The sequence below is a fragment of the Zootermopsis nevadensis genome, unplaced genomic scaffold (genome assembly GCF_977971745.1).
Source record: "Zootermopsis nevadensis isolate Lab colony 2312 unplaced genomic scaffold, Znev_1.0 Znev_ptg000019l, whole genome shotgun sequence".
NCBI lineage: Eukaryota > Metazoa > Arthropoda > Insecta > Blattodea > Termopsidae > Zootermopsis > Zootermopsis nevadensis.
The window spans coordinates 693,396-721,198 of record NW_028259151.1 but is presented as its reverse complement, the minus strand read 5'-3'; the positions used below and the strand labels follow the sequence as shown (position 1 = coordinate 721,198).

Sequence of the window (27,803 nt, the reverse complement as noted above, 5' to 3'; positions counted from 1 at the left end):
AGACATTCTTCATCAAGAACGGTCTAAAACAAGGAGATGCTTTGTCTCCCTTGCTCTTTAACTTCGCGCTAGAATATGCCATCAGGAAAGTCCAAGATAGGCAGGAGGGTTTGCAATTGAATGGGACACATCAGTTATTGGCATATGCTGATGATGTTAATTTATTGGGGGACGATATGAATACAATAAAGAGGAACACAGAAGTTTTACTAGAGGCTAGTAGACAGGTGGGGCTAGAAGTAAATTTACAAAAAACTAAGTACATGTTAGTATCTCGTCGTCAGCAGACAGGAGGGCAAAATTATCTTAGGGTAGCTAATAAGTCCTTTGAAAGTGTTACAAAGTTCAAATATTTGGGAACAACAATAACAAATCAAAATGACACTCATGAAGAAGTTAGGAGGAGATTAAATTCTGGAGATGCTTGCTAGACCTTGTTGTTAGTTTAATAACATCAGTTTATGTTTTTATCAAGAAGTAAACCCATATTTGTAAAACATACAGTAACGTTTTCGTAATTATCTATTTTATAACGCTTGGTACATATTCTCCACAGTGCACTGGGACTCCGTCGTGTCGTGTGCTGGAGGCATGAGGCCTGTCAAGCATCTGGGGTACATCATCAAGCAGCCCCAGCGCGACAGTTTGAGAAAATTTACAAGAGTCAAGTGTCCAGACTGGGGCGCAGCCAGCCTCCTATTCAATGGGTACCGGAGTTCCTTTCCTCGGGGGCGCGGAGGGGTGTGACGCTGATCACTCACCCCCACCTAGTGCCGAGGTTGAGATTGAGTTGTAGCTATACCGTCTCTCTCCCTGAGCCCCTACATGGGGCGTAGCATCTTTACAGAAGTCAAGTATGCAGCCGGAGTGTTAACAGATAAGTGCCCACGAAGATGCCCCGCACGCTGACAGCCCACACGATTACGCTGTAGCAGACTTGATATCCACGTGCATGAGTAGCTTCACGATTAGATTAGCCCTTGACCATTGGTGACTGCTGTAGACATTGAAGGCTCCTTCGTGGCGTAAAGAATATTTTCATACAGCGCATCAGCTGTGTGTTGGGATGAGCTGATGATGATCCTGCAAACAGTGTTTCGGAAGTGTGAAATGGTAGTGACACGTGGCGAAATGTGGTGACAAACGAACTGATGGCAGAATTGTATAAAATAGCAATGGGATACACATATTTATTATAAACCAACGGAGAATATTGCGGGTAAAATGTGCTGCACAAATTAAAGAAGGACACTGACATATGTAAAAACTTAATTCTGATGGTTTGTAACGAGCATTAAAATATATAGCGATTTGCATTTTCAAGGTCTCAAATTAAAATCTTCTTAGATTGTCGCACAATGTGGTTTTGTAACTTCAGACATCACAAACGTTTCATGACGTTCATAAATCGAAACCCAAATCTTATTCTCACCCACAGTACATGTAATTCTTTTCAGAACATCTTCATATCAGGCAGGTACATAGTTTTTTCGTAGTGTTAATTCGTCTGGAATTAACTGAGTCGTGTATTTCTTGAAAAACGTTTTGAACTGCTCATTGTTCACTTTGTTCAGTTGGCAGTTCATTTCACATAGGGATTCACTGAAAGTGTCTGAGAACTTTAGTTACAAGTAAAAGTTTATACCTAAAATACAACCAAAATATGATTTTTATCCTTAAAATACAACAGAAATATGCATTTAACTACAAATATGACCAAACACATAAAAATGACCTAAATATGCATTTATATGCAAAATAAAAACAGCATAATTGTGATTAGGATAACTCAGTTAGTGTTTAATTTCAGTTTAGAATGAAAATAGAAGCCTCAATAAAAATATGACATGTCACGAACATCTGAACCCTTCTTATAACCAAGACGTCTGCTCTTAAGATATTCCATAGTATAATGATTCTAAATTAGATTTTTTCGTTTCGTTCTTCAGTCCCCCGTGTTTTTCTGTTGCTGACAGTCTTATTCAGCTGAACGTTGGTGAATTTACGCCGTAAAATGTGCGTTCGTTAGGATGGAGGAATCGAGCTGTTCCTGGGTGTTTGTTCACAGTGGCAAAGAGAATACACAGTGACTTGCAGGGGAACTATAGTCCACTTGTTAGGGGCTGATTCCTACTCGCCGAAAGAGAAACAAACCCACTAATGGTTTAGCTAACAAACTGGTAGCTTTAGACCCGAAAAAATCAACAAACTGAAAGAATAGTAAAATTGCTTGAAGTGTACACTTAACAGGTTTCTACGACGGAGAAAATGTGAATTGTTTGTTGTCTTCTGGATTGTGAAGCAATGTAGTCTTTTTATGTGGTTATCAAGTAGTAGGAACGCATCGCCTCGATAATTAGGTTTGAACTGGAAACCTCTACCTTGAAGACTAGTATGTCTAAAAATATATAGCGAGATTAATGTGTTAAAAAATGGAGGAAGTAGAAGTTAACTGTGAATGGCATCTGTGGACGGTTACAAGGGAAAAGTGTGATCGCTTATTTAATGAGTCTTCGTGTCGAACTGAGTGAACGGACGAGAACATTCGGTACAACCTAACTTTGGAGTTGGTACAGTAACATGCGAGAGGTTTGCATTACTTTCGATTGAAGCAACGTGTTACTGGCCTCGCTTAGCTCGTCTGCATGTTAAGCCTATTAATGTGACGTGTTTTGCAATAAGCCATAATCACTTCCTATTCAAGTTTTGACTCTCCCTAGTTTATAATTATTCTTCCATCTATTACCGCCTTCATTGACCTCGCTGTAAAAGAGAAAGTATAGTAACGTATGTATCTGCTTTCGTCGAACTTCTAAGTAAACAAAAATATTAATAAGATTGAACGTTACAAAGAGGAATTTTTCGTACATTCTGGTAAGAAAGCCGGTAGCGTACTGCGAAGGTTTCATTCTTTTAGCTTTCATAGTTCTTCGCAAAGAAAACTTTTCACGAATAGGTAATGTAGTATTTGTCCGTCTGTACATTTTATTTCCTAATTTTGACTGATTTTGGCATTAAGGATCTAAAATAGACTATGCAATTTGATGATATTATACTGTATATGCATACAAATAGATGGACAATAATAAATCACCTCTACTGTATGTTAACTTCGCAAGTATTTGCTTTTTCTTTCGATTATATACATTCACTCTCTCAGTGTTCATGTGTAATAGTACGGAAAATCGGTCCAGTGAATAGAAATATTTTAATTACTGATTGTTATCATTCACCAATACTAGTATGTGGTCATGAAGGACAGATTAAGGTTTCTACGACTGCTTTTTTCTGGGTTATAACACCACGTCGTCTTGCAGATTCCGCCATCTCGCCCTTTTTACTCGATCAACCTAGTAGTACAGGCATACCTCGAAAATGTTGCGGGTTCGGTTACAGACCACGGCAATAAAGCGAATCACATGAATATTTTGGTTTCCCAGTGCATATAATAGTTATGTTTACACTATACTCTAGTCTATTAAGTGTGCAATAGCATTATGTCTAAAAAATACGAGAACATTGCGAGAATTACCAAAATGTGACACAGAGACACGAAATGATCACTTGCTGTTGGAAAAATGACGCCGATAGATTTTCTCAACCAAAGTTGCCACAAACCTTCAATTTGTAAAAAACGCAATATCTGCGAAGCGCAATAAAACGAGGTATGCCTGTATTGTGTGAAGAGAACAAATTATGAATCTCCTCATATACAGTTTTCTTCAGCTTCCCTTTGCTTACTTTTTTAAATCCAAATATTTTCCTTAGGAAATTGTTCTATAACACACTAAATCTATGTTTACCCTTTGCGGTGCGTGGCTCATAATAATGATAATGATAATATTAACAGTAATAAGAAATAGTACGAGTTTGGTGTAGAATCTAATATTATAACGCCCATACCACATTTCTTAAAACTCCGTTCAGCCATTGTCGAGTCATTTTTTGCGTATGGGCGATTTCGTTATCACGAGCGATGACTTCATCGAACATGCGGAAACTGTCAAATGGCGTCATCACGGGAGATCATCCTCCCTCTTTACAAGTTTGAGCATCTGCCACGATTTTATTTTTGATTGCAGGAAATTAAAACTACTAGTTTGAACTGACCTTCAATTGCACAAAACTTCTTAACATATACCATGAACATCCATTCAGCCATTTCCGAGTCGAGAGACAGATGAACTAGGATAACAACAACAACACTGGGCGTTTTAGCTAGAGCGTGATGCTTGAGGTATTTGCTTACTTTAAAACTTATTCCACTTCTAAATTCATAATTATTTTACACCCCACTAATCATCCAGGTACAGCAATTTGTGACTCGATTTGAAGCTTCTCGCATGAGCTTCCCACATGGAGGCAAAACAAGTTTAGTCGTATGAGCCTTAGGTACAGTGCGCGACTGTAATCTTGAGACTTGCGAGGAATGCAGGAAGTCCGAAGCGTTAAAGGCAGACGCTGTCTTTCCTCCTTCCTCCCCCACTTCCTAACCCCGCAAGTCTCAAGATTACAGTCTTTCACTATAGTTATTTCACGATTGTTAAACAACAAGGTCGACCAACATTATTACTATGGTGGTTTTACTGATTGTAAGTTTAACATTAACAACAAAGGAAAAGGCATATTATTTATTGTTTACGAAAAAAATCCTTGGTAATTGCTTTATAAACATTACAAATTATTTAATTTTTTTATAAAATTTATAAAAATAGTGAAGTATAATGCCTTTACAAGGTAACATTTTACTCCATGCCTTAACTGCCGTAGCTACACCTATACACATTTCTCAAAGAATGCTCTGTACCAGAGAGTTACTTATTGCTGAATGCTAATTAACATTTCATTGTGAATGTCATCTCAGAGACTTCAGCGGTTGCTGCAGGCTTTTGTTTTCTGTCACTTCTTCTAATTAATTCTCAGATAACGTTCAGTCCTGAGTGACACTTCGCAAGATTTTTCAGTCGTAAATATTCCATTCACACAGGGGGTGGGGCTGATGTTTTACAGCGATTTATGCGATGCAGTACGGTAATATAAATCACACAAATATCTGAGACTTCGGAGATAAGCGTCTTACGGGTCGTTGCGCCGTGATGTCTGGTAACCGTTTACCGACGTTTCAAAGGTGCTAGACCATCACCATGATGATGGAGGCAGCAAGGACCTCTGTAACGTCGGTAAACTTCTACCATACTACGCGGCGCAACAACCCATCTTCAACTAAATAAGTCTCTTTGTGAAGACAAGCTTCGATTTTTGTATTTGACCTGTCAGTTGTCAGCAATGGCATGGCCCATGGTCTTGGCCTATTTGTTCACTGGGACTGTGGTTTCAAGTTCCGCTGGAGCCGTGGATGTTTGTTGTTCCCGATTTTCTATGCAGGTAGAGACCTTGCGATAACCCGATCCCCGTTGAAGTACTCCCACCAAGTGTCTGTAAATATTCGTAATACCATAAACTGGACAGCCCAGAGGGCCTGGTGCGTAAAGGCCCTAAGAAAAACAAAACTCAAATTGTTATTTACAAGTTAACACGAAACATGTAGTGTAAAAAACAAAACATTCATATATTTATTTGTATGCAATATTTTCGATACGATGGAATTCGCTTTTATTGCGTTGCTGGTATTTCTTTATTTTTGTGGAAAACACCACTGGTAAGACCAAGAAAGAGATGGGAAGATAATATCAAGAAGGATCTTAGAGAGGTGGGCTGTGAGGAATGCAAACGGATGGAGTTGGCTCAGGATCGTGGCCGGTGGCGGGCTTTGGTGTTGTCGGTGTCGAACCTGCGGGTTCTGCTACCAGGGATTTAGTTTTTCATGTGTTGTTTGTTTATTTGAATAAATATATTCGAAATAAGATCCGTTCTTTCTGAGCTTTGATTATCGTCGCCTTTGTATACAGAGTTTCAAAATGTCAAATTTCATATGTTAGCGGCGTTAGAATGTAAAGTCAGAAACGTTTTAAACCAAAGCAGTGTTTCGTTTTAACGCTAAAAAACATGTAAGTGTTACTAAACATACACAGTTTAGAAACATATATTAACTTTTGAACTATAATTACATACTATATGCTCACGGTGAGCATTTCAAATTTTATTCACGTTTGATGCCACGGCGTTTGTTTGGTGTAAGCACAATCTTCAGTTTACTTACGCACTAAAAAAATAATCGTACCTTCCTCAAAGGGAATTCATGTTTGCTGTGTTGGCATTCGAAATCTGTTTATATTTTTCAGACACACACCGCAATCTCTTTTAAAAACTTCATCCCACAGTTGACGAGGAATTAATCTATTTCAAAGATCCCATAAGGAAACAGCGCTTGTGGTAAAAGCTCAGATTTACTAGATTTTACTCTCTGCATATTCAAGGAAGTGTGCAGATACTTGATAAATCCATTTTCTGACAAATGCATATTTCATATAATGGGCATAATATTTTATGTTATGATTTTTCCTTGAGAGTGGGAGCTGGTTGTGGTCCTGTGGGTAGACGAAAGTTCTGTACAGTTAAAAAGACTTTTCTGTTATGTTACTCAGGTGGGTGTTGATTATGGTGATGGGTGGAGTTCTTTTCGCTCTGTCGTGGGCTTCATTATAGTTCCTTCAGGCTAAATAACACTGCTGCACAACGGAGAGTGCAATATAGCTTCGTGGAAAACAGACATGTCTAACACCCTAATGTAAATTCGAATTCCTAGAATCGCGTAAATGTCCCACACATTGTTCTATATTATTATGTCATTTATCTGAGTGTACGAGACTCTGAAGAATATTTTTGTGCATAAAACAATTAATATGGTCTAAAATTATCTGTAGAATTGTAATTGTAAACTTAGAATTGCATCTGTTGTGGATAGTATAGTATATGCCAGTCTTTCATTAGATGCTAATTTGTCAGGAGCTGCTACAGTACTCAAGGTTGTTGCCATGGAGATTGAGTTCAATTCTTAAGAAGGAAGGTCAACACTTTCATCCGTTTAATAAACTATGAGGGAAAATCTATGCAATATAGATTTTCCCTCATAGCATTTTAAGTGATTCATTGTCTATTACCTATCATGAAGGAGCAATATAATAGGCTTCTTAAAGAATATATTCACTTAAACAACATTTAAGGGTGTGAATTCAAGGTTCTTGAAATTAACAAGGTCGTTAGATGAATCATATTCCATTAAATTTTATTTCCTATTACATGTTATTCGTGTGTTGTTTAGTGAATATTTGCATCAACTACAAAGGACGGAAACTGAAAATACTGCGAGTGAACTTCTATTGAGGACGAAGTATCGGCTAACAAAAGTAACAAAATATTTAATTTTTTATCAGCTTGAAATTGAGATTTCATATTTGAAGACACAAACAGAATGGTGCTTATTCATTACTCCACTTTAAATAATTAAATTTTTATTTATTAGTTTTTTTATTTTTCAGTTATCAGAGGCCTGGTAAATTATTATGAACCGTTATGCAGCCCAGCAGCGTGCACAGATTTTTGAATTGATATTAAAAAACGATTATTCATTTTCATTAAAGCAGAGAGAATTTCGCAGAAATTTTATCATCCGAACGGCTGTGTCGAATCTTGACGTACGATTTAAATATTTTCCCGTGCAAGATTCAGCTGATGCAAGAAATAAAGCCCAAGATAGCTTGAAAAGCGCTCAGAATATTCCGCTTGTTCATAAGGTAACTAATTATGCTCCATTCTGTATAGAATTTTGGTCACAAAATCTTAAAGAAAAGGACTTCATCACCTAGTCGAGGTCAGTCCATATAAAGAATAAATTTCAGTGTTAACTACAACCTAAGCGTCGGCCTTCCATTCAGCCACTTTAAGATGATTTTCAACACTGACATTTTACAGGACTATGAATTTATTGATTTCATATCTTTGCAATCAGCCCATGTAAGACCTTCTTTTGAACAATACTTGGGCAAGAATTTAGTTTCTTTTCAACGTTACATTTCTTTGTTATTGTGCATATATTAGTCTTCTGAAAAGGACTTCAGCATGTGGCTGTCTGTCAGAAATCTTTGTTTCAGCAGCGTCTATTTTATAATCTGTTTTTACTCTGAGACTGACCAAGCTCCTAGTCATATATGAAGCTTCAACTTAGGATCGAGGGTATAACAATGTGATGCTTCGTCTTGATCATCGCACACGTCAGAAGACAGGTGACAGATGAGTAGGGCAATGGTGGCAAGATGATTAATAAATAAAACCCGAATAATTTGGAGAAAAACTTGCTCTATCCTCTTGGCGGTGAGAAACCAGAGTCTAGCCACTGGATATGTGACAGATCAATTTCGATATTTTTTAAAACGGGTTTCTGTATTCCACTTAACCTTCATAGCATCAATCTGGAAGCCTACGCTCGTGGTGCCAATGTGTAGCCGGAAATACGGTCACCAGATTAAAGCTAAAACGATCTTTGATAACCGACTTTCACTGGAAAGTTATCTTCAAACTTGCTATGTCTTATCCCATTAAGTTAATAAAGTTATTGGAAAAAAATTATTGGCAGATTATTGTAGGTCTACTGGTAATATTAAGATGTATTTTGTGAGAGTACTTTCCTGTTTGCTACATGTATATATATGTATATACGAGGCGCGTCCCAAAAGTAAGTTTCTCACTCGTCCCACAGCTAGCAAACCTTATATTGAGCGAAGCGACTGTGCGTACGTGATAGAGCAATGACGTAGCATGGCGCATGCACTAACGGTACTTCCCGCGTTCTCACAGTAGCATCGTTGCAGCTGTTGAAGATGGAGGTTCTTATTCCAGCTCCCGCCGACTGTGAAGTGCGGTCAGTGATAAAGTTTTTGAATGCACAGAGCATAGCGCCGATCGAAATTCATCGTCAGCTGTGCCGGGTCTATGGGCCTAACGTCATGAGCAAGCAAATGGTGCGTCGCTGGTGCAGACAATTTTCAGCAGTTCGACAAAGTGTGCATGATGAGAAGCGCAGTGGGAGGCCATCCATCATTACAGACGACCTTGTGGAGCTTGTGCGAGAACGCATTATGGATAATCGTCGCTTCACAATTACGGAACTCAGCAGTCATTTCCCGCAGATTTCCCGCTCCTTGTTGCACAAAATTGTCACGGAGCACCTGTTGTTCAAGAAATTGTGTGCCAGGTGGGTGCCGAAGCAACTGACACCAGAACACAAAACAAAGCGCATGGAGTCAGCATTGACATTTCTGCAGCGGTACCATGATGGCGGCGACGAGTTTCCGGACCGGATCATCACAGGTGATGAAACGTGGATTGCACACATTACCCCAGAAACCAAGCAGCAGTCAATGCATTGGCGTCACAGTGGATCTCCCTGTAAGACGAAATTCAAGCAGACGTTGTCGGCGCGGAAAGTGATGTGCACGGTGTTCGACTTCCTGACCAGAGGTGAGACGGTGAATGCTGAGCGTTACTGCGAAACACTGCAGAAATTGCGACGGGCCATTCAGAACAAGCGGCGCGGGATGCTTAGTGCCGGTATTGTCTTCCTGCACGATAACGCTAGGCCGCACACGGCTCGACGGACAGCAAGTCTCCTGCAGGAGTTCAGCTGGGAGGTGTTTAATCATCCACCCTACAGCCCGGACCTCGCTCCCAGTGATTTCCATCTTTTCCTACACCTCAAGAAATTAATGTCCGGTCAGCGTCAGCGTTTTGAGAATGACAGAGAGGCGGAGATGGTTGTCACACAGTGGTTCCAATCCCAGGCGGCAGACTTCTATGACACAGGTATTCAAAAGTTGGTCCCACGGTATGACAAATGTCTCAATTCCGGTGGCGAATATGTTGAAAAATAGCTGGACACTTGCTGTATCTGTTGCAATAAATATTTCCATGAAATTGTGTTTTGTTTCTGTAAACGGCCCCAGGGAAACTTACTTTAAGGACGAGCCTCGTATATATATATATATATATATATATATATATATATATATATTTGTAAATTGAAGCTTCACGGGGCTGAATGATGTGGAGCACGCCGTCAGTTATTAAGAAAGGCCTGGGATCCTAAGCTGGGAAAAGCATTTAAAAATAAATACCCAAATTAAACCACTTGAGCATAAAATCTCTCCATCTGTAGTGAAATAATCGGACTCAATTTGAGTATCATTTATACAGAATGGCGCACGAAATGTTGCCCTATTTGTTTTAACGATAAATCAGCAACCACGTTAACGCTAACGCGCGGTGATTATGTCGCGGTTTCCCGCCAGTATGCAGAAGATGGCAGACAAGGGAAGACTTACGGTTCAGTTTTGTTTTTTGCGGAAACAAAAAGTGTTGTGGAAACACAGAGACGGTTTCATGCCCATTTTGGTACGCGGTGGGCCCCTGCTCCAAAAACTATTCACAGACTTCATCAGCAGTTTCAACAGGATGGTACAGTGTTGGGAAAGAAACGTGGACGTGCCGCAAGTGTGCGTAGCTCACAGAACATTGAAGCTGTCAGAGTAGCCATGCACAGAAGCCCGGGAAAATCAACCCGGAAGGCTACACCACACACAGCTAACGTTTTCTTTGACTTCCTGCACGACACTTTCGGTCCACGTGTGATTCCCACCGATATCCTGCTCGCCACGGAAGTGGACAGAAGTGGCCACCCATTAGTCCGGACATAAACCCCTGCGAATTTTTCCTTTGGGGTTACCTTAAGGAAAAACTGTTTCCAAAAAATCCAGCCTCAATCATGTAACTCAGAGCTTTGATTGTTTAAATGTATGGTGAAATTTCGGAGGATATGTGCCATCGAGTAATCACGAACGTAGCCGTTTGTGTTTCGGAAGTTGCACGACAGAACGGTGGTCATATTAAGCATGTAATCCATAAAGGATAAATCTCCATAAATTGTTCTTTGTGTTCATAGATATATATGTCCCATTATATGAATAGTAAATCCCTTATTTAAATTTTCAGTCGGGTATCATTTCGTGCGCCACTCTGTACATAACCTATTATGTAAATTAACTGATCTAATTACTCTATGGCGCAGAATGTGTTTGAAAAGTCGATTGTTTCTCGGCTTGGTAAAGAATAGCCCACTTTATTTATGGACCCCGAAGGTTCATCACCGTGTTCACAAAAACCAGCCACCGGTCTCTGTCCTGAGCTAGCTGCATCCTGTTCGCTCCATCGACTCCTGTCTCCCTAAGGTCCATCTTAACGTTATCCTCCCACCTACGCCCAGGTCTCAGTAGCGGTCTCCTCCCTTTAGGCCTCCCAATCAATACCGTGTAAACACCCCCCTCCCACTTCATGCGTGCCGCATGTCCTGCCCACCTCATCCCCTTCGATTAAATCACCCTAACAATATCAGGTGAGGAGTACCGGCCGTGAAGCTCATCATTATGAAATTTTCTCCATGATCTGTCTTCCTCCCTTTTAGGTCCAAATATCCTCCTCAGCACTCTGTTCTCGAAGACTCTCAATCTATGTTCCTCCCATAAAATGAGTGACCAAGTTTTGCGCTCAATACTGCACAACTAGATATTACGAAATATTGTGTAATTTATTTTTCTATTTAATAAAGATAGTTGGGGGCTATAAAAATCTTTCTTTTATATTGAGTACGTGGTCCAAAAAGGCATAAGGGCTTCGAAATTTCAAATCATGTCGGCAACATTTGTAGTAAAATGAATACGTGAAATTAATTTGCGCGACGCACTTCTACTATTCTCGCTGCACATCCAATGGGAAAGTCCAATGTGGGCTCTGGTGATGACGGTATTGAACGTTCGTATTTCATAGAAACAGGACTTGCGATAACCTGCTGTGAGATCGAGGACGACTATGAGATGAGTGTCTAGCACAGGCTGCAAAACTGCCCACTGCTGACATCAGAACTGCTTATAGTGTCATGACATTTCAGGTAGTGAAGTGATTAACTTCTGAACGGACGGACGGGAATTAGTTTCCAGCAGGGAACCGCCATTTTTCTCTTCATCACAACCACATCAAGAATAGTTCTCCAGACTTAGCTGACTTTTTCCTGAACTAAATGCTCCTTGATGACATAATTATAACAGCTGGCCAATTTTACTCCTTTTTTGTGATGAGCTTCACGGAATACGTATCACAACCAATGATAAGTTTTACTGGTATAGTAGTCACCAAATTGCATACAAGATCTCAAGGTCATATTAATATCATACAGTAGATTCTTTATATTTGTTTCAACTGTCACTTCCACACACACAGTTTACCACTAAGTTTTTATCTAACTATGTGTTTCGCCCGCATGTGACCATCTGCAGGTTTGATACGTCTACGTGGTTATTGCACTCTCATTAAATATCAAGTTTTACTTTTATGCTTGTTTTGTCCAAAATTGTTACAAATGCTTACTAAAATACAATAAATAATAATATAATGATTTCTTTAATATTATACTTATGAAACAATTAAACTTTTAACATTTTTAAAATTTTAACATATCTATTTTACTTCTGTGACATAGCTATGTAAAACATTATATGTTGATGTTTTATCTGAGGGGAGTGTCGTGTCGTGTACTGATATTCAATGTGAGTACACAACAGATAATTCCATTAGCCTTCTATGTCAAAAGGTTGTTTTAACAGATAAAATATTTTGAATAAACAGGAAAAAAATTGAAATTAAAGCTGACAGATTGTAATTCCTTTAGGTGAGTTTTGTAGTTTTCTAATACGATAACTGGATTTCAGTTCATTAGAGTCTCACGGCAATTTTATTAGTTATTACACCTTATGATTTTACTAAGGTGCTATAGCTAATTAAATTTTTGTAACAAAGCGCTTTTCGAATCTGCAGGGCGGACATTTAAAGCGGATCGTAAATTTCCTCAGATGGTCTATAGAAATTGTGGGATGTATTTCGAACATCAAAATCTAAAGCTACATAATGTTCTTAAAGCTTGTAGCTTCCTACGGCTCCACTGCAAGGTATCTGTCACTGGAAGTTCGATTATACACTGACATTTCAAAGCTGTTCTTCACACTACAACACGGGCGTTGATATAAGCAGGTCTACTGAGGGAATAACAAATGCCAGTGTTTTATTTTGGTCTTTGTTTTACTAACGTGATCTTACGTCACAGTTACACTAATGTTATCCGAGGTTATTTTTAAATTATAACGACAATACAGTAAGGACAGTAACAACAACACAACGGTAGGAACAAAACCGTATAAATGACAGTAATAATAATAAAAAAAATCAATAGAAATGGCAGTGAATTTTGGGATCATTGTTGTTAAAAAAGCGACATTCAGACAGACATTGATGGGCCCATAAAGAGTTCTTCGGTCGTACTTGTCTTTTCGGTCTAATTACGCTAACAGAACTGTACTAATTGAAGAATGCCAGAGTTCGTTATTGCATAATGTTATGTATTCCACAACATTAACTTTTATGAAAGTATTTTATTTTGATGTATTTTTGAAGATTATTTCGAAATATTTTCCGAATATGTTCTTCTCTCAATTGGTCTGTGAACCAAATAATGTTGAATAGTTGATGTAACCTCTCTAGATGTCACATCGGTAAACGCGTATCAATTCATTCTTGAAGACAAACTCAGTACTTTCTCGAACGCTACCCTCAGCCCTTACTGTGCAAGAGGACCTTTGTGTTTTTCTGTATTCTCAACAGAAACATTGACTGCTCTAGACCGCTTACTTCTGGCTTCTGTCATAGTGTACCTGCATTCGGAAGATGAAAAGGCCCGATTGTGGTAGTTTTCTGGCTCATTACACTATGAGATTCTACATGGGACCCAGAAATACTGCAAAGATATACTAGTGTACATAGCAACTGAAGTCCGTCTTTCTTAAGGTTCAACTAGCTTAAGTGTGTGGGTTTCTGGTCAAAGTGGCGGCTAACACGTGGGAGTTGGAGGTGGGCCTAGCATCTTCAACTCTACAAAACGCTAGTTACGTGACACGGGACGGTAAAATCCGAGGTCACCGTACTTTAAGGTCGGCAGACACGAGCAACATTTTCGCAACAAATCAGCACGTCAGTTACTTTATAGAAATTGAAAATGGCACCAACTTTCCTCAGCCATTGACTATATCGGAAACTTTTAAGACTATGAAATGAAACACTTCTGACTCTTAAACAATTTAGCCTTCTCGGGTAATCAGTCATTCAAGGCAGTCAGCTACCTTCCGGTTTTGATCACAGTGTTACTTATTGAGTTAAGTTTGGCCAGAAAATGTTTCGGGTAGATATGATGATTATGAACATGTAGGACATACACACATTATAGTGTCATGAGTTAGACAACTCATTATTAAAACAAACCTTTGTTACAACACAAGATCTGCTTCAGGACGAAGTTGAATGAACAGAACTGACAATCTGCAGAGAGTTTTTGTGTTGATGATATTTGCACCAATGTTTAACACCTTCGTCATTTGTCTTGAGGAGACGTTTTGCAGTCGTTTTGGATCTTGAATTGTGAGAAACAGTGACGTATTTTAAGGTAGTAGAGGATGTGATGAAAACTGCAAAACCAACAAAATGTAGACCTCTAATATTACGAAAGCCTCAACTTTAAGAGAAAAATGGTTTTACATGTCTTCAGCTACGCAACCAAAGGCTATAATTTCCTTATACTCGGACTCAATAAGTCATGGCTGTTACTGTTCACAGTGAGGAATGGTTTTAAGCACGTACGTAATCAGTAAATAATTTTCTTTGTGCTGTTGGGTTTTCTAGAGAATTCTTTAGCGTCATTTAAGCATGACGTTTTGCGCCAGTCTGTGTGTAGTGAAGCAACGATGACGCTCCTCGGCAGGATGCATATTTCCTTTGGAACGACCTTGCCTGAATGATTAGTCAGTATCCGAAGTTAAGAGTTGAACGGTGGAGCCAATATTCAGTGAGTGGCCGGCCGGCCACTCACCACGGAGACTCGCTTTCAGTCTCAAGGCCATTCACCTGGGGTTTGTGGTGGAAGAACTGGGACAAGTTCATTTCCCTTCAAAGAGGTAATTCAGTCTCAATTCACTTCTATTGTTATTATTATTACTATTATCCCATCTATTCACCACTTTATCGGGAGGGGTATGTACTTCCATGTATCCGAGACAGACCTTATCCATAAGGTACATAGGGCAGCAGCTATTTACGGGATACATATTGTTTTCAGCAAGTGCCACATGTATTATATAATTTTATTTTATGAAAGCGTCTTACGGATGATGTTTTGAAGTTCCCAAAATGGCGGTCTTCTGCAGTTCCCTGATGTCGTGTTCGCCTGGGATGTTGGCCAAATATTTTCTGAGTGACCTGGAGACAGTTCCTGTTGCTCCTATAATTATAATTATAATAATAATAATTAATTATAATTATTATCCCATCTATTCACCACTTTATGGGGTATGTACTTCCATGTACCAACTCTGTCCCCATCATCAGGGTTCTGATACCACTGGTATCCAGTCACATCAGAACCCTGATGGGGACAGAGTTGGTTCCCGAAACGTCGGTTTACTACGATAACCAGCTGACGCGGCTGATTGTCCGAGAAGATTTTATTGATTGTATTCGCCGCGAAAGTCTCAAATCCTATATTATTCTTTCTTGCTGCTATTTCAGACCTGAATCAAAATAGTCATGGCTTACCAGTTACACGTGGCGTGAAACTGGATACGTTATTTTCAGCCACCGAAATCTCGTAGGCATTTATATGAGAAATTTAATTGACATGACTGAATTTGACTTGTTGTTAACTGTTTAAAGGTAACGGCAGAGCTGAGAATAAACGTAAACACATAATTCGGCAAATGTTTTAGAGCATTATAGTTCGGTCTGACGAAAAATAAGAAAAGCGACATCGTATTTTCAGTTTGTGTGATATCGACCTCAAAACAATTCAAGACTGACCTGTTTTGGCAGCGTAAGTAAAGTGGATATAAAGAATTTTCAGGCGCGTAATTTCACGTATTCTATACAGCAGCGTGGAAGAAAATGAGAGACGACAGATTTTTTTGAACGGTCTTATTCGTACGATGGGCGAGAAAAAGGTACAAAATTGGATATCAACAGACAAAATATGAGACAGGCCGCGATGGACAACGGGATTTTACTTGAGGTGTTGTAAATTTTAAGGAAACGGATGTAATTGTCCGCTTGGTACTGACACTAGCATCATGGGTAATGTAATAATGAACGTGTCTAAAGAATTCGGAAGTTTACAAATTGTTACAGCAATATAAGACTTTAAGTTTTCACGTCAACTAAACCAATGCCCTCTTATTGAACGACAATCCTTGTGAGGATGGAGTAACTATTCTGCTGATGAAAACAGAGAGTCTTCGAATCGCTAAACATTAACTCCACTTTTACACGGCTGTTCGCCGGAGAGACTTCATTGTCACAAAAAACTTTGCCCAGTGAAAATGTTTTTCTTTCAGACACCATTTTAATAGGATGTGTTAAATTTCTAGCTTTATCTACCATATACGATTGTCAAGGAGTAAAACATTATCCGTAGAAGGAACATATTTGTTTATGTGCTATTATTCATGTTTCTGTTGGCAAAAGCCAGAAGACATCTTATGGATGCCCAGATAACCGAATGTACCTTTAGGAAGTTGCCGTTGCTATCGTGTATTGAACCCTTGTCACGTAGACGCGCTATTATGTTCCAGTCACGTGATAAGTTCACAATATGCCGCTTAATTTTACTCATCGGTGACCAAAAGTGTTATCCATTGTTAGGCCACGCCGAGCATGAGCCTATTCTAAATTTCGGGCAAAAGAAACGAAGGGAATATAAAGATTTGGAGCGCAGTGGTCTGTTTGATCTAAGCACTCGGTCGATTCTGAAGAAGCTATGTGATTGACCTTAAGAGCAGAATCACCGCAGTGATGACAGTCTGGGCAGTTGTGTCTCGTTGGCAAACAAATTTACATGACAGTCAGTTTCGCAAGATTATAGGGGAGCCTAGGGCAGAACGGGGAACTTAATCTTTGGAGGCATGTGGAAGGGACGATAATAAAGACAAACACATGGTGGAACCTTGTGTGGATTTATTGTCTATTTTAAATTTATAATGAGTTATTAGTTTAGTTGTAAGAGTTACAGGTTTTTAAATATTAATTTATTTACAAAAGTGTAACTTGCCCCCATTTTGCTCCGTGCCCGGGACAAGACGGGGTATTGTTGGTATATATTTGAAGAAATTGTAAGAAGACACATTTTATCTAATAATTATGACGTAGGTTATAAAAATGGTAAAGTATACAACGTAAAATGTCGAAACTTTACAGAGTTGAAATCTACTTAGGCCTAACACAGACAGCACACATGTGCGTCTCTTCATCATCGTGACTACCAACACCTGCACATGAGTTAAGGGCTCATTTCAAGCAAGACGAATACCGGATCCACCCTTCAATAGAATGCGAATAGACATCGCCACAGTACAGGCACTCTTCATCTTGATCCTCTACCCTACCCCATCCTCCCCCTCGTATACTCTTTCAGGTTAGGATTGTCCCACTAAAAATTACATCTTGAAAATAAATAAATATGTCGTGTTTAAGACTTTCAAGAAAACGCATTCTAATATGCATCATGTAACAAAGTGGATATGAATAATAAATAGGTTTTACCTTCCCTTGAAGTTAAGAAAAATTTCTAAAATGTAGGAGCAAAATCCAGCATGGGTGATTATTTCAGAAACTGTAACCACAAAATGGCGCTGACTGACATGACATGACCCTGTGCTGTATGCTTATGGTATTTCACCCGATAGATCGCAACGCATTTCAGACGAAATAAAGCTGATACCCCGTTCTGCTCCCGGCTCCCCTACATATTTACATCTTCGGAGCGAAATGTAAAGTGTACTTATCGACTTTGATGTTGTTTTACTGGGTGTAGGTATATATATACCATTTTTTTAAAAAAAAACATATTGTCTCCATGTTCGGTCTAAAGTTACGTTGGTATCTACCTGCGAGCCCACACGACGTCACAATCCAGAGAATAAGAATTTGAATGTATTCTGAGTTGTAGCGTCGCATAGTCTGGTAAAAGTTTACCAACGTTTCACAGGTCCCTGCTGCCTCCTTCTCCCGGATGATGGAGAGAACCGTGAGATCCCCAAATATAATATTATTTGTTCACTGTATTTTTACCCCGACTTCTTGTTTCCTCAGATGTGTCCGTCTCCTTTTACATCTTCACAATTTTTATCTTCTGGAACCCTTAAATGTCTACCTCGTTTCCTAGTTTGATGGCAAGAATTTTTCTATAAGTTAATTTTGAAAACGTGAGACTTAAAGAAGAGCATTTTCCATAAAGGAACATAAATTTAAATGTTCCAGTTTTTTAAATTGTTGCCTTTCTTACTGCACTTTACGTCAAAAACTCTGGCCCTGTTCCCTATTTCCTGAGATATTAGACAAAATATGACGAAAAATGCTTAAGAATCTATTCATATTACACATGAAAAGGCCCTTGGTTATTTGGGCCACTGTTTGCCTTCTGGATAAAGAAAATCTAAGAGATTATGTGGTATTGCGTAATATAATCTGATAAAAAGTGACAGGTGTTTCAGATTTACTTCCTGTCTCCATCATCAGGGTGATGATCAAGAAATTCCTCTACATTCAGTAAAGCCATCATCGATAAATTGGACCTGACCTGCTGGAATAGAATGCAAGGAAGGTAATCCATGACTCACAACCCTGACATTACTGAAAATTAAACGCTAAAAGCAAGTCCCAGAAGAAGAAGTAAGGGTTTATTGTTTCTTATATCGTGACAGTAGCTTACAAGAGAGTAGTTAACTGACAAAAATTGCGACATATTTCTTCAAGGTTGCGGAAATTCTGTTGCATATTCGTTTATAATTTACGGTTTTCGTTAAAATAATAAAGCACTTTGTAGAATAAACAATCTTTGTTTTATGCATTACCATTCTATAGAATATTAGCATATAAGGGAATAAGTATAATTTAGAAACCATGACGAAACAATTTTCTTTAAGAAACAGGATGTTCGTTGTGTACAGAAATGGGTTATTAGTCTCTATATTTAGCCACAATATGAGACAACAGCGTCGTAATCTCGACCTGTGTATTAACCTTTCATCTGCAAACAATGGTGCAGTAATAGATGCTGAAGTTTTTTCTAAGTGCCGACATTCTTCTATTAGGTCTGACGCTGCCTGTGTTATCTTATTAACAAGAAGGGTTCTTCAATGCACCGTTGTTCGAAACATTAAAAACCACAACTAACTCCTCAAATTTAATAGATATCGAACTCTCATACCGACTACATTAAAGATTAAAGTCAAGCTGTTCCACTATACCCCATATAGGCGTTTGGGGGGGGGGAGAGGAGGTACAGCTCCTACACATTCTTAACCTCAACACTAGATGGGGGGGGGGGGTGAGTGGTCAGTATCCCGCCCTGCCGTTCTTTACCCCCGGGAAAGGACCCCGGTACCCATTGGATAGGAGGCTGGGTGGGCTCCAGAGCCGGTCTGGACGCAAAGGATAGACAAAAAATCCTCTGCCCCCGTCGGAGATCAAACCCCGGTCGTCCAGTCCGTAGCCAGTCACTATACTGACTGAGCTATTACCAACTACATCTACGTTTTAGATGTAATTTCTATTATACCATTTGGGAATTTTAAATTAAATGTTGTACTCAGTTAGCATCTCTTCAATGTGTCCTACATGCCCCGTAATTCTCATCCTACTCGATTTGATCGTTATATTAATATTCAGTAAATATTACCATACATATTACGAAAGTGTTTGTTATACAGCCTTCAAACAGTTCCTTCCCGTTCAGACAAATATTTATATCAGTATTCCGTCCTAAGGAACACTTGCTTTAGTCTGTTCTTCTTTCAATAGTTTTTAAGAGATGCTGCACAACCATAATAACAATTTTTTTTCATTTAATTTTCATTAACTAGTTTTTACATCAATGTTCACGGCGTGTAATGTACAAGACATTCTATGTAATACGTGACAGAAATATAAAATACGTAATCAGTTTTAAGATTAAGTAATAAGGTATATTATAAATTATATTTTTAGCAAAATGGAAGTAACTGAAAGATGTAGTTCTCATGGCGATGAATATATTGATGGCTATTGTCTGGGATTTTGCTTCTTGTAGTCTAGTGGATGTTGACCGACGTTTCAGAGAAGCTAAGTGCCTCTATCGTTACCACCTACCAGACTACAAGGTGCAACGTTCCAGAAGACAGCAATCTTCATAACTGAAAGGAGTTCGGGTACGTCTTCTACATGTACATAATTTTGTTTCAGAAATATTTTGGACAATGGTCTTTTTAACACTTTAGAGCCGAAGCTTATCTTAATAACCTTACAGACAAAGCTGAAATTGTGGGTTTATGTGTTTATTCGCTTGTAGTTGGAGAAAGTGCTATAGCGATTTGCTCCAAACTTTGCATGCGTATTTATTGAGATCAGGAAGGGGTCATAGGATGGTTAAATTTTGGAAAAGAGCCCTGACTCACAGTTATGGTGATGGTGGGTTTTTTAGCTCGGAAATTAAGTGCTATAGGAGAACGGTGTCAAGATGAAAGTTGTTTCTTTCGAAGAGGAGATTAAGGGAAAAAAGCCACACCGAAAAGATATCTTTGATTTGATTCTCGGTAAAGACGGCCGTTACAAGATATTTTTTTAAAATATTGTCTCATAAACAGGCTTGATATGCTTTCTTTACATATTTTCTAACTCGTAATCACATTCAACATAAGATTCGACTATACACAACTTATTCAGTTAAGAAAGCGTCGTTAAATAATCTAAAATTTATCAGTTACTCGCCTCGCCAATGCCGCGTTAACTAAGACCTTTGACGGAAGAAGTACTTTTTAATCAAATTGGTGTATTACATTAAATTAAATTGCAAAAGTTGCTGCAGTTTATATACTTCAGTTACTCTTCTTTCGCATTAATTTTAAACATTAATTAACACACGCCTTCACTTTGTCTGTGCATATTTATTTGAAACAAGCTATGTGGTTTCGTGGTCCAGTACAAGCTCCCTTCTCGAAGGAATTTTATCCCGATTCTCTGAAAAGATGCAAGCCAGCAAATTTCTGAGGAATTAAGAACAATCTAAAACGTAATCATTCTTGGAACAAAAGGTTTTGTGCATTCCTAAGACATTTCTTAGAATAAACCAAAGATGCGTACCTGCAATAATTTCAGTTCCCACATCATTAATTAGTTTGTCCAGTGACTGAGTCCTCAAGTGGAATTTCACTTTTCAATAAATGGCTTTAAATATAAATAATTATTGCAGACTTAGCTTCTCTGCTAGCTGAAATTGAAATTATTTTCATGTGTTCTGTGCCAGTCTCAATAAATAGGTAATAGGGTACAGTAATGCATGATATAGGTGCTTATTAAAAATCTCTAAGAGAATTTGTATAAATGCTGAGAGAAACTATGGAAAAATCCAGCACAAATTTTATGAATTGCCGAAAACGAGACATCAGTACAACAGAACGAAAGTAATATATAATATATGTGTATATATGCATTATATTAGGCGTCCATGGCACTAATTATGAACTACATTAAGCGAAGATGGTCATAGTTCGCTCACACGACAGACAAATTTCGATTAATGTGTTTTGCAGGTTATTCCGTTCTATACTTCTGATCACAAAACCTGGATTCTTAAAAGATATTTGGCCTAATTTCAGTGAGTTATTTAAATGAAAACAGGCTAACTAAACAACAGTAACTAACTAACTAGATTGCTTACGGAACCCGAAGGTTCATCACCGAATTAACCAAAGCCCTCCACTGGACCCTGTCCTGGGCCAACAAAATCCAGTCTCCTTCAACTTCTATCCCCGATAGATCCCGCCTGAGATTATCCTCCCATCTACGTTTAGGTCTCCCTAGGGGAACTAAACAACACATTCAGTCGAAATTATGTTTACAAGTTCTATAATTATTTACTGTCTCAGAAATTTCCTAGTCAGTTGAAATTGATGAATTTGTAACATTGTTAAATAACCTGTCCCAAAAAGTTTGTGAGGTGGATTATAAAAATATTTTATAACAATGCTTAAGATAAGAATAATTTACTGTTTTAAATCTTGAAGCGTCATTCTTCACAATAACATGATCAACAAAATCATTCGTATTAGTTAAACTGAGGAGTGCCTACGTGCTATATAAAGTCTCCAGGTAAAGAGAAGTGAGTTACAAATCTCGGTTATCAACAACAATAATACGAACTTATTTCTGGTGTTTACAAAGCAAAATGTTTCTACCTAAAGACAAAACTTTAGTTTGAATCCTGACACTCTTTTTATCCTGGTGAGCCGTTGTCGCATGGTGAGAAGTCTAACACTGTTTCTCTGAATTCTTCTTCCACTAAATCAATAAACTTCTGTTCAATTCCTGCACGATGTCTATGCCACCTCATCCACAGGTTAAAATGGTTCGGACTCTCAACGAAATACTTTTCTAAAGAGGCAGACGGAGGATGTCGTTTACTCCACTTATGTCTAAAATGTGTACGTGGTGTTAACTCAACCCGGAATTTCTACAGTCATCAGGACCACGATGCAAATATAACTCTGTAGTCAGCCTCTGCGATGAGGCACAGAAATGAGAAATTAGCTTTGGAGACTAGAGTGGCTGGTAAATCGTAAAACAGTTATATTATTGATCCTTCGAAAAATAAAGTATCTATTTCTTTAAGATTCGTCCTACGCAAAATATAAATTTCCTTAAAAACGATTCTGTGTTAATAGTAATTGTGGGATGGGGCCACATAACGTCTTCCGAAGTTCTTTATTTTGGTAAAAATCGCTCATATATTTTGTGCTTCGTAGTAATTTTTGATGACGCAAATCTCTTCTGTTGTTGATTCTTTTTTTTATCCTGCTGGATGAGTAGCTATAGTGGAGGGTGACGCATCGTAAAAGAATGAGCAAGCTGACTTCTGCTTTCCCCGCCTTCACTTACCGCAAGCTAATACCCAAGCCCCCACCTGCCCTGCGGCTACCAACAGTTTAAGGTTGTGCATAATAATGTTATTGAAGGCATACGGCATATTTCTTTTGGGGAATTATCTTTCAAGTATGCACTTTTCTGTGGCATGAAGAATTCTTTAAAGGTACCAAAGAAAAATTAATCAGAACACAAAGTTTCGTTCAAGAATTAGCCCTATATTCCAAATTTCGCTTCCTACGTAAGCCAGTTCACGCCTTTTCAGTATGACGTAACAACTAAACAAGTACGCATCTAAACATATCCTTTACCTTAATGTTTACCGACAGTCAATAGGCTTCCTGGTTATCCTAACTGAAGTCCTTAGAGTTCTGAACCAGCACATGGGCCTCTCATTATTAACTGATATTTTTTTATTCTACCTTTTTAACATGTCATTGAAACAGCATCGTTAAATAATTGTTTATCTCATTATAACAACAGTTCCTCTTTGAAGTTCAGATTGTGGTTAATTATTTCTACAGTTTAATGTCACAAAATAATTTTAAACAACACTTGGTAACTTAATAGACTTTAAATTGGCTCATTAATTCAGACTGTCAATACAATAAACAAATCAAACCAAAACTGAAACTAATGTATATAAATGTTGTTAACATCCTTACATTCACGCTGTAGGCCTATCTAATGGATCCGCCATGACTCAATCTCAATAAATTTCTTTGTAAGACTGAATGCACCACATAAATGTGAGACTGGCAGGATAACATGCATTCTTAGCCTTATACTTCTGTATGGTATGTATGGAAATTATTGTGGTGGAAGGGGATGCTGCGTTTACGTGCAAGAATCTCACGTATTTTATTCTGCCGCGACCATAAGAATAAACCACGAACACCACTCGTTATTTTCCTAATTGAAATGTTACGTTGTTATTTTCTTTGCACAAAAAGAATAAAATGGAAACAGTACCATACTTTTCCACGGGTACCAGTAAAATCACATTTAGATTCATGTAAATTGTTTTATGAACACAAGCATTACTCTGAGGACCGTACATCAATTGTTTATAGATTTCAAAAAATTTACGACTCTGTTAAGAAAGAAGTTGTATACAATATTCTCATTGAAATTGGTATACCAAAGAAGCTAGTGAGTCTAATAAAAATGTGCTTAAATGAAACCTGTAGCAAAATTCGTATAGGTAAATATTTATATTTCCATCAAGATTGGTCTGAAACAAGGAGATGCTTTATTTCCTTTGCTCTTTAACTTTGCGCTAGAATATTCCTTCAGGAAAGTTTAAGATAGGCAGGAGGGTTTACAATTGAATGGGACACATCAGCTATTGGCATATGCTGATGATGTTAACTTATTGGGTGACGATATAAATACAATAAAGAGGAACACAGAAGTTTTACTAGAGGCTAGTAGACAGGTGGGGCTAGAAGTAAATTCAGAAAAAACTAAGTACATGTTAGTATCTCGTCGTCAGCAGACAGGCGGGCAGAATTATCTTAGGGTGGCTAATAAGTCCTTTGAAAGGGTTACAAAGTTCAAATATCTGGGAACAACAATAAGAAATGAAAATGACACTCATGAGGAAGTTAGGAGGAGATTAAATTCCGGAAATCCTTTCTACTTCTCAATTAAAAATATTTTGTCTTCCCCTCTGATTTCTCAGAACCTGAAAATTAAAGTATACAGAACGGTAATTTTGCCTGTTATTTTGTATGGCTGTAAAACATGATCTCTCACTCAGAGGGAGGAACACAGATTGCAGGTGTTTGAGAATAGGGTGTTGAGGAGGAAAGAAGATGATGGGGTATGGAGAAAACTGCATAATGATGAGCTTAAAAATTTGTACTCCTCCCCCAATATTGTGAGGGTCAGTAAGAATGAGATGTGCGGGGCATGTAGCGCGCATGGATTAAGCGAGAGCGGTGCACTGGGTATTGGTCGGGAATCCTAAGGGAAAGAGACCGCTGGATAGACCTAGACGTTGAAAGGAGGATAATATCAAACGGGATCTATGGGAGATAGGAGTTGAAGGCGACTGGATTTTGTTGACCCAGGACAGGGTGCGGTGGAGGTCTTTGGTTAATTCGGTGATGAACCTTTGGGTTCCGTAAGCTATCTAGTTAGTTAATTATCATTACTCTAAAATTATACTGAATAATATCTATTAATAATAATAATAATAATATTAATATTACCGTGCATAACGTTTTGGAAATTCTGCTTCCGTCTTTAGGACATTTTATTAAAATTCTATTGCTTTGTTTAGATGTTAGTAACAGAAACTGGTCAATCCTATAATCTGGAGATGGTTTCTTAGGATGTTAAGTTAGCGAGCTCATAGTTTGCACGTAGCAAGATAATGTATTGTTCAAGATTATTTATTTCTCATTTATGGTCTTTCTCGGTTTCTTTGTTTAGAATAAGAGAGAATTAAAATTTTATTTAAAGGTTCATAATCATATTCTGCGTGTTTCTTTTGCATAAAGAAAGGTGTTTCTTCAGCACACTTTCGTGGTAATGTTTAATTTTAATTATTTAAAAATGGGAAGCTTTGTCTATTGCCAGAATTCTGAGGACGTATCTCTTATTAGGCTTCGGAAACTCGAAATAAATTGTCGATTGTTGTCTTCTATGTTGTGACGCGCTTTGGGATGGAGGAGATACGTTCCTCCAAAACGTTGATAACCAACTAGAAGGTTACACGGTGTCATAACCAGGAAACCAAGAATCGGTACCACCACCTCCATAGGAAACCCAAATCTACATTCTATAAGTACAATCTGTTCTAAGATAAGTAGTCACGGAAATTATTATCTTGGTTGTGTTCTGTCCATGTGCCTCGATTTATGAGCGTCGGCTCTGTACTAACAGAGTAAGTATTTACGGAATTCCAAGGTGGCAAATAAACACGTGTTTAATTTAAAGTTATGCTTAAATCTACACTAAACTACCTATGTAATCATTAAAGTATGATATTATATTACTAAAACGTTTGGTCTTATATACCATGATTTACTCATTGCCTTTAAATCTTTTATCATAAAACTTTCTTTTAAAAACCTATACGACTGTCGATTACGGCCGTGTTGCCGCAGTATAGAGAGTAAATGTGCTAGTAATTAACTACAGTAGCCTATGTCTAGACGACCTCCACGCCGCAGGAAAGAATATTGTGTCTGTATTTACCGCCCTGGGAAATGCTGTGGGCAAGTGAAGGAGGTCATTTAGAAACGCCCTGGGGATGGCGAGTAGGTTTGATATTAACAAAGAGAAGAGTGTGGGAGGAAAAGGTAGAATCCACCTTTCACAACTCCTTCCTAGCAGCATTACGTGATCTCTGTGATTCAGTGGTTGACCGTAAAGTTGAGATCAGTTGTGGGATTCAGGTGTACTTGGGAGGATAACTCAATATTACAACAGATCTTGAAGAAACTGTGTATGATGATACAGGCCAGATTTTACCTCGTTCGGAATAAGGTCCATTGGCGGGCTCTTGTGAGCACTGTAATGAACTTCTTGGTTCTATAAAAGGCGATGATGAGGGACTGTTGGCTTCATAAGAATTATTTTGCTCCATTGGGTCAGGCCTGTATTTCTTTTCATCTTACGGAGTCATACTTTTAGAAGCTGTGAAGTTACGTAATTGTAAACTCGAGTGTGTCACAGTACAGCATGCATTACACTCAGCAGGCGCTAATGAACACAGCAGGCGAAGCCAGATATAATCACATTGGTTAGAACCCAAGCGTATGTTAGTTTGTTACAGTGGCCACATGATCACATGCTTATTCTGGACTTGTTACAGCTCATTTATTTTTAAAGGGCAACTGATGCTAACTTTTTAAACTAGGCAACTGTAAACAAGGAAAGTATCTATCAAAATATATGTGTACCACTAATCCTCAGTTAGGCCTACGAAGGCTGAATAAATAAACAGAGATTAGGTAGGTGTGAGGCTAGAGGTCTGTAACTATACATGGTTCAAGTCTCGGCTATCCTGACTTTCGTTAGTCGTGGTTTTGTAACTCCAGGCCAATGCCATGGCGATGCTTTGAAATAGGCCACGACAGCCATCTGAGAAGTTCCTATTGTCACCATTTATTACCTCATTTCCATACTATCTTGCATTATTTAACCTGTATAATTTAGAGACCATTGTTAACCTAGTACTTAAAATAAATATTGAATAGTAATAAGAAGTAATAACAATTTAAATATTTATAAATTTAGAACAAAGTGCGTAAATAAATTTATGAATGTCAAATTACAAACGAGTGTTGACTAGTGAATAGAAACCTTAATTAATTTTCTGCAGTCGTTACGTTTAGATACAAGATAGATGCTGTGCAGTGAGCGGGTTACGTACCAAACATTGAATTCTTCTTGCGTCCTGCTGAAATCTCTAACAGGGAAGATTATTATCAGAACTCTCTTAGTCCCCAAAACACTGTCATTACCTCAGTCCTTGTTGCGGTTTCTTTAAATTACACAAGACTTCACCTTCCAGATGCGCTCTCCTGTTTAGCAGCCACATTTGTGAACCGTTATCACTTGTGTTTCTGAAGGACGGAGGAGATAGTTTACAAGGCCATGCTGGCATCATGTAACCTATGACCCGTATGCTAATGACGTAGGGGTCGGCATTAAATGTTAAACCTTACATATAGCGTTCAGTTTTGCTATTTCCCTGGACTGATCCATCACTCATTATTCTAAAACAAGAACAATACATTTCTGGAGGTCGCTCTACTCCTGTCTATTCCGTTTCGTCCAAACCAAAGGGCTAATCCGAA

The 27,803-nt window shown here is 38.3% G+C and overlaps 1 long non-coding RNA gene across 6 annotated transcripts; it reads right to left on the bottom strand.

Annotated features, from left to right (window-relative positions):
* Positions 1-145: 145 nt before the first annotated feature.
* On the bottom strand, positions 146-27,555 carry LOC110827497 (uncharacterized). 6 transcript variants are annotated; one of them, XR_015535815.1, is made up of 4 exons: positions 27,377-27,555; positions 15,211-15,325; positions 5,271-5,436; positions 146-1,083 (listed from the first exon to the last, which is right to left on the bottom strand). It is a non-coding gene; the product is annotated as an uncharacterized LOC110827497 (long non-coding RNA). The 6 variants fall into 6 exon arrangements; XR_015535813.1 differs by having other exon boundaries at positions 27,468-27,555; XR_015535814.1 differs by having other exon boundaries at positions 146-5,436.
* Between the last annotated feature and the right edge of the window lie 248 nt (positions 27,556-27,803).